Raw genomic sequence first — 15,322 nt, 5'->3', positions numbered from 1 at the left:
TCAACAAACATTTCAACTCTTACAAATCTCAATTATACCACAGACTATCCAAGCTTAACAGCTATAGACTATAGACTATAGAGTATAGAGCATAGAGAAGCACAGTTTAAAAATATTCCCGCCTAAAGCTTTTCAGTTTTCACATTCAAAACGCATTGAATACATCGTTTTGTGACATGTAAAATATGTACAATATGATGCACACGGCTTTTTATGTTTACATTTTTATGAGTCTAAACTCTTAAGTAACAAAAAATGTAATTTTACTCTACAATATTTCATATTTGTTTACCTACTTAATAAAAGAGATCAAACATCAAATTTAACGTTGACTTAACTATTTACTTTCAATCCATAATTTTGCACAACAACCCATTAAAATTAAATATTACCTTACCTTACCTTCAAATTCAGATTAAAATATTAATGTCAACGTGTCATTTTATAAATTGTGAAAACAAAATCATGTTTTTCGGTATAGGTAGGTAGGTATACTTAATTGTTTTTGCAAACAAACTTTACTTAAAACTTATGACATAATTACTTGGACCATTATCCAGTATTTAAGTATTGAGTTTTGTAACCAAATTCAAAATTCTTACGCAAGCGACCTTTCACGGTCTTTCTTTGTAATTTGTTGTTTTTTTGCTTAAAATTAGTACCTATTTAAGAAGGGTGAAGCTTTTGTTCTACATAACTTTCCAAAGTGAGGTTATAAACTTCAGTTCTTCGTAATATTATGCAAAATATATTAAACGGAGATTTTTAAAAGATAAAAAAAACACTCCTTAGGAAAAATGAGAGTTTAAACATAACTTGAAAAATAATTTTACTAAACTTTACAACGATTTGAAAACCCAAATTGAATTAGGATTTCTCTCTTTAGGTGGAAATCAACTACCAAAAAAACTTAATAAATTAGTTGCGAAAAAGAAAACCCATAATGGGAATTGGGGATTATTTCAGCAGTCATAATGGATCGGGGAAGGCATTAGAGACAGGAAATGGTACACAGCATTGTGGCGGGAAAAATGACGTAATGTCATAACATCCTTTATGACCGCTAGAGGGCCGGCCCGCCCTGCTGTCATAGACTATGTAATTGCAGATTCGTCTGTGGACTAGATAAAATAAACCTAAATATTGTTGAAATAATAATTTTATGTGAATATTGATATAATTCGTATGTATGTATTGATACAAATTTATTTTAGAGTTTGTTAATGTTAATAATTTATCAATGTATTTGCTATCATCGTAAACATTACTGAATGTTTAGCACAACATAATAGTCCAAACGTAAAAATATAGGTATGTAAATTAAAACTAAAATAACATAAATGATTGTAAGTTTTATTTATAGTCATAAATAATTTCAAATAAATTGTAGATGATGCGATGTCTCTCCATTTGCGAGTAGTAGCTGTACGTAGTTTTGTTGCTTGTATGGATACTAAAAATATATCAAAATATGTTGTACATTTCTAGAAATTAAAATTATATGTAGACTGAGTTGGTAGGTACTTGATTAAACCATAATCATGACTTATAATATAATATCTATTTTATTACTCTTTGCCAAATCCGCCCTTCACGAGACAAATCATAGCTGGTCATTTGTCAAAAAACCTGCATCCGTTACTGAACACGGCTTTGTGGAATTTGCCACATTTTTTTATTTAACCACCACCCTTATTACATTGGACTAAGGGTTAATATAGCATAAAGTGGATGTAAAACAAATATTGTATGAGATAATGGATGAAAGGCTTTTTAAGTTTTGTCGCTAAAATATGGATACGGGTGCGGTTCTTTGTCATTTTGTTTCGTATTTGTTGTGGGATAAAAACATACAGCGGGTATTTGCAGGTAGCTTTTCATCATATTATAGTATTTTTAAGAAAATGAGCATAGCTTAGTGATAAAAAATTTACAACTTGACAACATCGTGTTTCACTGCGCGTTATGTACATTGGAATAAATTGTATTATATAACGAAAACAATGTAATATGTTATATTGATATAGTGGTTTTAAATATATTAAATGTCATAGGATAGATTACAATATAGACTTATCTATGCTAAGTATTAGGGATAACAATATATATTATTTACTTATTCGAAACACATAAGAACATATTCGCGATCTTTTTCGTACTATTATCAATTAAATATAAAGTAAACTAAACATACAATATATGCATCGTATGTAAATAGTTTAACTTTAACGGTTATAACTGTTAGCTTTAAGATTTTTCTAGCATCTATTGTTTTTCCTAGACGCTCTTATACGTCATTGCTCTAATTTTTATCTAAGGCGTAATAAAACTAACTATAAATTTATCACTCTGTCTCTGTGATTAACATCGGATGTTTCATAAAGTGAAATCCTTCACTTGATTGTTTATATACCAAATTGACATTTATTATTCCCTTTATAAAAAACTAGTGGCCCGCCCCGGCTTCGCCCGTGGTACATATTTCGCAATAGAAGGTAGCCTATGTCCTTTCTCGGGTATCAAAATATCTCCATACCAAATTTCATGCAAATTGGTTCAGTAGGTAATTTAGGCGTGATTGAGTAACAGACAGACAGACAGAGTTACTTTCGCATTTATAATATTATAGTATGGAGTATGGATAAGAGCTATAAATCAGTGAATATTGAGTTTAATAAACAAAAGGACACCAGAACAAAACTTTGAAACAGCTCCATTTAAACATAGACATTATTTTTGCACGCCTCATAAGCGAAGCGTTGAGGTGGGTAGGTACTACTGTCACTTCGCGCAAAACATCTGATTTTTCAAACTTAAAATGTCTTTATGTATCATACATTGCACTTGTAAGATAATACATACACACACATATTAAGAAAAAACACTATTTTTAACGTTCATGATATTTTTGATGTCATTTTTGTTATTTAAACTAGTTAAAAAACAGTTTAAAAAAGTTCTGTCTTGGACGTCCGTGTGTCTGTATGTGCGGATCCTTTTTCTTGTTAACACGATAGCGACCGAAATACTTTACTAATCGAGTCTTTTTTTTTCTCTTACGCTTGAGTATGCTCAGGAATAGAACCCTTTCATTTTTCAGGGTCTGATTCGATGTGGTTTAATTGTTATTAAATAAACAAAAATAATAATTAATAAATATTTATTAAAAAAAAATTATGAGGCGTGCACTTTTGGATTTTCCAAATTATTTCAATATCAAATGGACAACTTATTTATGTAACTACACAGACACTACACAGGACTAGCAAAGCGTTGTTATACCTTTTAAAGGATAATGAAAACTCAATAGCGATAACGTCTGTCTGGATAACGTGCGATAGTTTTTCGAAGTTGGGCTTATCCGCATCTGATCATTTCGACGCGTCACGTCAAACCCTGTATCCGATTTTACGGCAAAAATAATTGTTTATTTTCACCGTCTGCGGCTTAATTAATGCATTTTAATGTTCTGTTTTTGAACGAAAACGTTTTTTATTACATCATGTATGAGAGAGGACTTTTGAGATAGCTTAGAACTTATAGTTTACTTTCTTTTTGTTAGCCTTACAAAAAGTGTCTTAAATCTTCTCCTTTGTTCTATTATTCCATAGGTAATCAAAATATATTTCTGAATTGGTTTTTCTTTCTTTCTTTTTCGGGGGTTAAACACAACTCAATAGATTTACTTTAACATCAAGGAACTTTCAAACATACGTTCTCAAAAACGTCATAATTGCATTCCAACATTACTTCAAACTTTCAAACCGTTGTTTCATTTACATACACGAACTATACCTTATTACCAAACGTCCATTATTTCATATTTAATAACGTCTCAAAATATAAATTACCATTGAACCTCGAAAGCGAAACTCACACGATTTGTAAAGTCACGTTCATAATTGGTTTTGATTACAATTCGAGTATCGGTGGCACTCGAAACGCGGGCTGTGGTCACAATGGAAGGTATTGAACGAAAGTGGTGTGATTGCATCTCGATGAGTCGAGTGGTCGCGGTTTCTCATGGGGTGTTGTTTTGGTACGCGCTCCGGAGGGAGCCGGTGGTAGAGGTTGCTTGCTTGGGAATTTCTGAGGTGTTGTTTTAGATTTTTAGTTGGGTGTGGTTAATTTTGTGGTGATTGTAGTATCTAGTTAATTAAGACAGTTTTCACAAGAGTGATTTTTGCAAAGATAATATTATGTATTCACTATTATAAGGGTATTTGATACTGATAGCCATAAAATATTGTTGGAGGAGGAATTCATTTCGCAAAATAAAATATTTGTTAGGTACTTATAGTCTTTCTTTTTTTGTTAAAAGTTTTTCATTTTAAAACAACGTTAAATTCTCTTCACATTTTTATTTAGCAACAATGATATCTTACTAACAATGACTTGTGTAGTCGCAAATTCATTAACAATTAAATAATATTTTTATTCTTCTAACATCATGCTCACCCCACTAGTGTTGTGCCCGCGGCGTCGCTCCCACGGCGCTAGTGATGGCTGATTATCGTTCAATTGCCCGAAATAATTCGATTTGCACCCCGACTGACCCTAACCTTACTAAAACTTCTTAAAAGGACTTGTGGTTCTTTGATTTTTTTTATACTTGAGATTCTGTATTTAAGTCTTTCTAATTTTAAGGTCTAATACTTTAAAGGTTTTTAGGAAATATCAAATAAAGTATTTGGCCTGTGCTATTTTTGCTCAATTTATCTTTGGTACAGTGACTAGCTGGTTGGAAATCTAGTTGGACACAGTTTCTATAAATTAAAAGTTAAAACGTCGGTCTCTCCTAATTTAGATACAAACTAATAGGTAATTTGTTAATAGAATTAGGTATGAGCAGAAGTTATCAACATAATCCATACTAATATTATAAATGCGAAAGTAACTCTGTCTGTCTGTCTGTTACTCAATCACGACTAAACTACTGAACCAATTTGCATGAAATTTGGTATGGAGATATTTTGATACCCGAGAAAGGACATAGACCTTTTATTGCGAAATATGTACCACGGGCGAAGCCGGGGCGGACCTCTAGTTAAAGATATGTTTGGAATTAAGTTTGTAATAATAAGCATGATTTATTAGGTTACATAATATTAACGTTAAAATCGAATCGATTAATTTGCACAAACTTTATGTCCCCCTTTGTATTCAATGGGGAAATATTTTTTTAGGAATTATCATTTTTGTTTTCGTCAATAATTCTCATAATGTGGCAAACTTACAACCTCTACTGAAAAAAAAGAAGATTATCTTTAAAGCTACGCCGTAGCCATCGTAGCATATAAGTTTTACTTTCAGTATTATACAATGTGTACATCATAAACTAAAATCATTAGTATTGAATTTAAAAAGGCCAGAAAACTTAACTTTAATATAATATGACCTATTGTATTGTAACATCTGTATAAGATTGCTAATATGTATGTATAAATGTATTGGTATGCAATAAATGATTTGAATTTGAATTTGAATTTAAACGTCAAAAACATTTATCTGTCTAAGCATACCTCTTGCCTCTACAAAGTGCGAATCACAAAATCGATAATAATATCGATTACACGATTACTCGAGTGCTCACTCGATTCAAGGGCTGAGGGCTTTGTTTCCTTACCTTTTGTTGTTCCCTGTTCGCATCTGATAACATTTGACTTGAACTTCAAGATCGAGATAAGCGAATTTTATTGTTTCAAGTATCGTGAAATGAAGTTATTTTTATTTGACGTTGAGGGTAGCTTTTGTTTTGTATATGTGAGCGAATGTGTACTCTATTGTTTGGGGAATAGAGTGTAGTTTTAGTTTGGTTAGGGTTTTATTGCAAGCTGATGGTCGTGAGTGAAATCGTAGTATTTTTTTACAAAAGTCATCAATTAAGTTAGGTTGAACTGTTTTTCTTCTACACTATCCAATATTTATACATGAAATAATTAAACTATTAACCACGTTACACCGTCGTAAATATTGAGAATTCTCTATCTCCTTTTAACTTAGTTTCCAAAGATTGTAAACTGATATGGTATGAACTGGTTTATCATAATCAAATGCATAGTTTTGTTTTTGATATTGAAAAAAAAGCTTTTCATACGTAAAGAGATGAATCAGATCGATCGAACAACGAATATAATATTTTCCATTCCACCAAATGAACTTTAAAAACAATATTCACTCTGTATTACAAGTCTACCAAAATTAAACTAATCAATACATTAGCGTATTTAGCAAACCAATTACGACCTCTGGACTCGAAGACCAAATTCAGAAATTTGCAACAGAAATTCACGGTGACATATTTGTGACCGCGACGTATCTATCCATGCGGTCAGTTGACACCCGGATACCCGAAATCCGCCATGTTGGAATATGTTTGATTTATCTTAGAAATTAAATTGGAAACTTAGTTTATGTTTAAAGCCTGTGTCGAGTATGTATTTCGATTTATTTAAACAAACGCTAATAAAATACATGAAAATTTGGTTTATAAATTTAGTTTAAAAATGTGCACAAGCCTTTAGTTTCTGTGATCTGTGTGCACAAGATAGATTTAGAATTTAGAACTAAATAATTATTTATATATCTAACTAACTACATATACCTATAAATAATCTAGTTAAGGAAACCGTATTTCACATGGGCACAGATTAATAACTAGTAGCTAGCTATGATTATAGTTTTTTTCCTACTAGAAAAACTGGCCAAGTTTAAGTTGGACTCGCACACCGGGAGGGTTCCGTATTTGTCAATGTGCAAATTATGTATTTTTAATTATATTATTTTGATTTACTAGGTCAAGCCGAGCTTTTCGGCTTGTTTGGAAGTACATACCGTCCTGTACCGCCTTGCAAAAAATATTTAATTATTTTACACTACAAAAATGGAATTGATCTCACGCCCTTGGAAGCAATGGTCACCAATTGATCCCAACAACACTGTTTATGACAGGCCAATTGTAAAACCACAACTAATAATGGTGTTTATAGTAATCATTATTCCAGAAATTGTTTTCGCGTAGGTACGCCTACAGCAATGAGGTATTATTAGGAAGTATTTAGGGCTCGAAATTGGCCATTTTCACACGTTGTAATTACTGGGTTGTGCATGTTGTGATAGTTTGAGCTTTTTTTGTAGAGAATGGTTAGTTTTTGGGTTATTGTTTGTTTTTGTTTAACAGATGATCTATTATATGTATTTGATATATATGCTCTGCTAAGTACCATAACAATGGAAGGGTTTTGAAGATTGAAAATGTATTTTATTTGGCAATGTCATAAAAACTAGGTTGAATGATCGTTTTAAATAATAAACAAAATTTGAAAGCTCAAAACTGCCTTTACCGCAGATGGAAAAAATGTGTAGAAATTGAAGCCAAAGCAGAATAGTTTATAGTTGTCATTGTTATTACTTTTTTTTATTTTGTTATTAAAACATTCGTTATTTTATAAAACATAGAGTTACTAGAAATCAGGCCATGTGCATATAGACGCGTAAAAAAAGAACATTTCTTTGATGATATAATATTTCACAATATAAATGGCAGTAATGAGAGAAATTCAAAAGGCTGAAATGTATCGCCAACTAGAATAAACTTAAAAGTATACAAAATCTTGGTGTCTAATGAGCATAATCAAAAGGGACAAGGAAGGCGCGAGAACGGAAGGGCTCAGGGCTGACAATGACTGAACTGGCCGCGGGCGTACACTAATTGTCTAAGTGCATAATGAACTTGTTTGTGACAACCCTATCTTGTACACTGTACAACTGAAATTGAACCTTATTCGAATTGAGATAAGGTCGAATGTCACTTGTATCGTGGACATGCAAAACTATGTGTTATAAGAGGTAGTTACGCAAATTAGGGTTGTAAATTCGTTACTTTAAAGTTGTAATTTGCATACATTATTTATTGGTGAAATGTCATCTTGCCACCCTCCATATGTGTATCAGTGTATGTTTTAAAGTCGAGTTAATTAGAAAGTTAGTTCGCAAAAATCACAAGTTCGCGTGAAGTTTGTAATGAACTTTTATAAGTTGTAATGAGGTAATGTAGTTTCACGACTTCCTATATTCCATAGACGGAGTATTTTCTCTATGCTGTTTCTGTAGCGATCTTTTTAATTTTATTGGCCGTCAAACGAGGCAGATTCTTGGTTTTTTACCTACCTTTACCTTTACGTAGAATATTGATACCATCTGAATCATAGGTACTAGGTATACATATTTAAACGAGGACAATTTTGAATGAAATTTAACAGATTTAATCGTAGAATAATATATGATAATATTTAAATTTGTGTTTAAAATAGATATATAATAAGGACAATTAATGTATCTGAAAAACACCGGCCGAATTGAGAACCTCCTCCTTTTTTTGAATTCGGTTAAAAAATGTTATCACAATAGATTCTATTCCAATTTTTTGCGACCAACATTCGAAAATAAACACTAATCAAATCTGCATAATTCATGTTTTTCAGTCAATATTAATAACAATGCCTGGTAAAATCTTACCTGCATTAATTTGCCTTCAGATGCTATTTAATACGATTACTTACAACAATTATTTTACAGATCCCAAAAAAAGGCGGCAAGATGAATTAAAAGAACAGATTATAATATCGATTTTAACAAACAATACCTTACCAATTGTTTAAACTTGGTTTAAACAATAGTAATAATCTATACTATCATTTTGACAGTTACCGTTATTTTTGGCGCACAAACAATTATTTATTGCGGTTATAGGCGTCCATTGTTTTTGAATTTAGAACGTTTCTATGGACAATCATCTTTCGTCTATTGTTTCTGGTAATTTGTTTAGTTTTATGGATTTTTCTGATGAGGGTGTTTTTTGACGAAGCTCAAATACCTACCTACGCAGTTTTAAACGTCACTTTTTTAGGAAAATGCTTTTACGTAGATATTTATTATCATTGGGACAATTAAAAAAAACCTTTTGGCAAAATAATAAGAGCGTGTGCGGTATTATTAGATATGTAATATGTTATCTGTGGTATAGATTACCTACACCTATTACACGAAATAGACATTAAAACATTGCCTCCAAACACGTCATCGGAGGAAATAATGGTTTTTATATTCCTTCAACTGTTATTCAATAAGCTACTGACTGCGAACTACCATAGCTTAAGATAATATGCTTACGACTTAGCTTTATGTCCGTCTGTCATTCGTTCTTCTATCACTTATTTCTAAATAAATTAAAAGCCAATATCAACCACAACATAAACAATGTTCCCCCAAGTAATATAGTAAAAGCATAACGTACAAAATAACATTATATCTCATATAAATGAGCACCGCACCTAATTACTTACACTACAATGCTGGAGGGCGTCTATGAACCACAATTATATATTCCCCTCTCTTTCCAACTATATGGTGTGTGAGTGAGAGGCAAAATGAAAAGCTAGTTAGTTTTTCGCTCAGTTCGCGTTGAGAACAATGCAAGTCGCAGCCTTATTCGCTCTATCTTCCTATTTTAATTTATTCAAATTTCCCTTGACACCTCAGTCGACATATCATTAAAGTATTTTTCAAGCCCCCGGTGTACAGTGGCATGGCGGTAACTGCAGTTTAACTGGCGGTTTAAATAAAAGTCAAGTTTAGTGATAGGTTATAAATGACTATTGGTACTTACGATTTATACTTGGGATAAAAAAAATTAGGTTCAAGGAAGATAAAATATAGAAACAGATGTGATACATCATGCAACACCGTCCAGTTACAGATTCTTTAACTTGGTAGAGCCAACTCGATTCAATGTCCTATAATATATTATATTCAATAACCTATTTAGTTTTTCTCTTATTCTATGTTTTTATCAAGTTAGCAATATATCGCCACAGTGACGTTAGATTTCGCTGACGCAAGACACAATTATCTCTACTACATACAAACTTTCTTATATTAATTGCTAGCTTTGCGCAATGTATGTTACTTGTCAATTAAAGCTAAAAAATATAAAACCAGTCATGTATAACCAGTCATGTATAAAAAAGCATCATTATTGAAGAATTTTTCCACCTTCTAAACGACCGTTAAACCTCAACCTAACCTTCATTTAGCACAAACAGCCCCACGCATTATTTTTCAGCTAGAATGGCTCCAGTGGCTCCAATGATAACACGTCGTAGGGTAATCTCAATAATGTCGCATTGTCTGCGCTGCATTTTTTATATTATCCAATTATCTTAATGCAGATGTGGGAAATGTGCTGTAGTGGTCTGGGCGGCTTCTGGAATATATAGAATAGTATATGCTTATAATCATTCATATTATAGCTACTAGCAGTGCATCCCGGCTTCGCTTGTGGTATAGTACCAACTCAGAATCCGTAGACTTTGATGAAGTCACTTGAACAAATGCTTTGTTTACGATTATAAGGAGGTCTAAAGGACATACAGGCAAATATTCATTCCTTAAAAAGAGGTAGGTATAGGTATTATATTTAGGTGATTAGTGCACCAGATATTCCTTTAATATTAGAATATTGTTAGTTCTAGCACAGACGTTCTAGGTATAGTACTATACTAGCATACTCAAGCGTGGTTTTAGCATACTCAACCATGAGTAGGTACCTATGAGCGCGAGAGCATAGGCATAGCATTTGTGTTTAGGAGATGTTTGGTCATTGCAATTTGTCTGACTGATTAAATATAACATTGTAATAGTTATTTTAATAACATATCAAAAAATCAAACATTTAAAAATAAATTAAGTTCATTTATTAGAGCTTTACAGCGTCTGATAAAAGTTTTGGCTCAGGTGGCGCGGTGTCACCGGTGGAGCTCCACAAACCTTCAGACATTAAAAAGTACCTACACTAGCGACTAGGTACTGTGAATTGAAACTTATATGCTTTAGAAAATAAGTTGTGTCTTAACGCATTGTCTTACGGCTATTTAATGTGAAAATATAATATTTTAATTTCATTGTAAATATAAAAAGAGAATAGTGATTTAATTTGATCTATTGGAATCGTCTCTTCTAAATTTCCCAATTCGTATTATTTAAAACTAGATTTCCACCCGCGGCTTCGCCCGCGTTTTCAAAGGAAAACCCGCATAGTTCCCGTTCCCGTGGGATTTCCGGGATAAAACCTATCCTATGTGTTAATCCAAGTTACCCTCTATATGTGTGCTAAATTTCATTGTAATCGGTTCAGTAGTTTTTACGTGAAAGAGTAACAAACATCCATACATCCATACATCCTTACATCCATACATCCTTACAAACTTTCGCCTTTATAATAGTATTAAGATTAGAATTTACATGAATGTTGGATGGATATAAACAAACAGCATATTATTAATTTATCCTTGCGTAAAGAAAAAGGATCCATTAAATGATTAATAGATTAATCCGATTATGAGTAGCTTTCAAATGATCGAGAGATACTCGATCCATAAGATCTAGTTCCAAAGCACTCCGGTAGATGGCGTAAGCTGTATCATTTTTAGAAGCTGTTATTTAAATCGTTGGTATACGTATGATTATTAATAATTAATAATGATGAATAATAGGTATAATAGTGTAATTATACTATGAAAATGTTTTTTTGATCGAGTTAAAATTGCTTGGAATATTTCTTAAAAGTTAGGTACTATTTAACTGTTTCTAGAGTAACAAAAGCTTTTTATAATACTTTTAAAGCAATATCTTTGTTCATTTAAGACTGCAATAAAATTAATATTTTTATGATATTTGTAGTTAGCGGCACACGACTCAGTAATTATGTGATTAGGTATGTTTTATTGTTTTTTTTTTTCATTTTTTCACACAAAGAGCTTGCGACATTCAGGTATTGAAGACTTTTATAAAGTTTTTAAATGGCTTTTTATTATTTTAGGTTGAGAGATATTTGTTTCAATAATGTTTTTTTAATGTCATTTTAATTTTTAATGTATCATTAGATCGAACGAAAAATAAAATAAAATATTATCGATCGATGACATAATTATGACTGGTAGAGTGAGTATAGGTATACCTACAGTAGATATATGATTATTTTTTCGTAAGGTAGGTACCTACTATAACCTAAATAAAAATGTTAATGAATAATTTTCCTTCTTTTCCTTGAAAAATTTTTTCTGAAGCAGCCTATGGTTTACTCATTTGATAAAATTTCGTTTTACTGACGGAGTTGTGTTACAACTTAGGTACAAGATTTGTCGAATTTTTTGACGGAGGCAAAAATAACACGTGAAATGTAATGATAAAAAAAATGTTGTGTGGTTTTATGAAACCACGGTAAAAGTGAAACTGTTCGAACGGTTCCGAACACTGCTTTGTGTAGCGCATGTCGCGTGACGGTCGGCTGCCGAGTAGGTATACCTACTCGGCAGCCGCGATCCACGCGACATGCGCTACACAGACCAAAAAGTTTGAGACGATGTAATAAAAGTTTCACTTTAAAAATTTATTTAAAAGAATCATAATAATGTCAATCATCAATCAATAATAATCTATCGGCATAGCAAAATTTAGAGAAAACCGCTCAGTAAATATTTTCAATAGAGCAACTAAGTATCTAAGCTTACGGATTTTTTGAAGTGAAACTTCTCTATGCGCGTTGAGGGTAAAATTTCAAGGTCGCGTCATGGCCCTTCCGTCACGTCATGGAGGCAACGATTTAGGTATCTTGAAATCTAAAGAAATTTCACTTCTGACACGTGTGCTACACACACGCTCTCTTTGTACAAGAGGAATAATACGACTATTTAACTTTATTCACAAGAAAAACAAAATGACACCTAACAAGCAATGAGTTTTTTATTGCATAACATAAAAATTTTGCACAATCAAAAACAATTATCACAAAACCTTTAAATTGCTTTGTCGTGTGCCGCCATTTTAGACAATACAACGAAACTTATTAGGCAAGGATACTTTTTGTAACTTTCGTAATTGTTACACGTAATGATTTACACTTTTTGTAATCTGTGGAAAAGAATTCGAGTTTCAAATTTTTTATCTGTAAACATTTGGAATGTTAAAAGCACGAATGTTATTCTCATTTCAAATCTCGTTTCAAATGTTATTGTAGATTACCATATTTCCCGCCAATACTTACAATAAAAAGAAAAAAATACCAAGCTCATACGTGACGTACTGGTTGGCATATTTTTTTTTATTTGAAAAAAAAAAACAATTTTAAAATAAATAATTATATCGCTATTATTATGTTCACTCTAACAAAGAAAGCATTGATATTTGATACATAAATTTATTTCTAGATGGCGCTACTAGTATTATAAATGAAAAATAAGATACCTACATATTATTATATACAGTGAAACTTGGTTAAGTGGGACCTGGATAAGTGGGAAACCTCCATAACTGGAACTCATGCCGAGGTCCCATCACTTTGGCACTGAATTACCTCTGTTAGTGGGACGAGGTAAACCTCTATATCTGGGATTTGTTCTTTCGATTTATCATCATAGTTACCTCTATAAATGAGACAGCGAGTAAATTTTATATGCATAAACCTCTGTAACTGAGATAACATTTTTTGTGTACTCATTCTTATATACATAACACATTGTTTTATTTAATGATCGCACCTGTATAACTGAAATAACCTGTATTCTCACCTCTATTAATGGAACCCTCTGTAAATGAGACAGATATTTATTTATACCTGTATATCTGAGACACTGGGTAAGTGGAATACCTCTATAAGTGAAACGATATTGCAGGTCCCTTGATGTCTCACTTAACCAGGTTTCACTGTAATATATGTAATTGTGTTCAGATTACTACTTATAATCTTAACATGATGTACCTATTAAAAGTAAGTACTTTCCCTCATGTTAAAAATATTGTAGGTAGGTACCTAGCGTTTTAAATGGACTAAATATTATTTTTAAATTAAAATGCGAAATAGGTAAAGAAACATATTTTTTAACTCGTATGTTACCCATGACTGTTGACTGTGTATATTACCGGAGGTCCATTTTTATTTCTCTACGACTTGCAATAATATCAGCTATTCAACAATTATTACCACTAGCTTCCGCGCGCGGCTTCGCCCGCGTGGTGTTTTGATAAAAGGTAGCCTATGTTCTTTCTCAAGGTCTAAAGATTGTCTGTGCCAAATTTCATCAAAATCGGTTGAGAGATTTAAGCGGGAAAGCGTAACAGACAGACAGACAGAGTTACTTTCGCATTTATAATATTAGTAGATAGGGATATTTAAATTAATAATATAAAGCCTCACAAGGAAAATGTCTACAAATGATATAAATTTACCATTTCCCATATAAATAAGACGGTAAAATATTTGAGAGCGACAAATAATTCAAAGAACGCTAGTACAAAGGTAACATAAAATGGAATGAGAAATATAACTTAGATTTATAATTATTTTATTGCACTATTAAAAGCACGCTTCGTGGAACGCTTAGCGAACAATAGATTAGGATGCTGTTTCGCGAAACCCTTACCTTTTAAACCCTATTTCCATAATATAAAACTCAATTTTCAATAACAAGATGTGGTACTTAAGTCCTTTTAGAGTTGTAGTGTTCTATAATATTTAAGACATGGTAGTTACGACGTTTTGATTTGGAAACAGTTTCGAATATTTTTATGGTCCTCGATCCGTTATTGTTTTAGCAGAAATAACAGCACTGTTAGCTTTTAAACGGGATTTGTTACTTTTCAAGAAGGTACATATATTTCAATTATATTATTAATAGATTTTGTGTAGGTATGTGCTGGCTCTATATTATTTTATAAAGCTTTTTTGGAACCGTGAATTTGGAAGGTATGTACTAGAAAGTTGAGTTTCAGTTAGGTTAGGTACCTATGATTGGCGCCTCATAATAATGATATGAATACAATACTTACTTCTATAATATTTTCTTAGGGCTGATTTTTCCTTGGTTAAAACTTATTCGTCGAATAATGTATAAAACGACAATTTTAAAAACGTATTCTAATTTCCCGTATTTGACAGTTTACGTGACATTTTAATATTATCATGTAATACTTTATTGGACGGATAAGTTTTAACCAGGCATTGAAAAATCAGCCCTTATAGAAGTAAGTTTACGTAACGTAACGTAACAACGTTACTTTTATAAAGAAAAGCTCTACAACAATGCGAATGAAATTCTGTCTGCCTATCTGTCTGTCACACCTAAAGAACTAAACTAAATTATTTGTTATTTGGTGTAAATATAAGTTGAGTTTGGAGAAATCACAAATGCAGGTTTTACTTACCGTTTTATCCCTAAAGGGTTGAAAAAGAGGATGAAAGTTTTTGGCCAATGTTTTACGCGGATGA

The sequence above is a fragment of the Colias eurytheme genome, chromosome 2 (genome assembly GCF_061535395.1).
Source record: "Colias eurytheme isolate Ceu_HAF_F1 chromosome 2, ilColEury1 Martin Lab GWU primary, whole genome shotgun sequence".
Taxonomy (NCBI): Eukaryota; Metazoa; Arthropoda; class Insecta; order Lepidoptera; family Pieridae; genus Colias; species Colias eurytheme.
Note: the sequence above shows the minus strand (reverse complement) of the source record.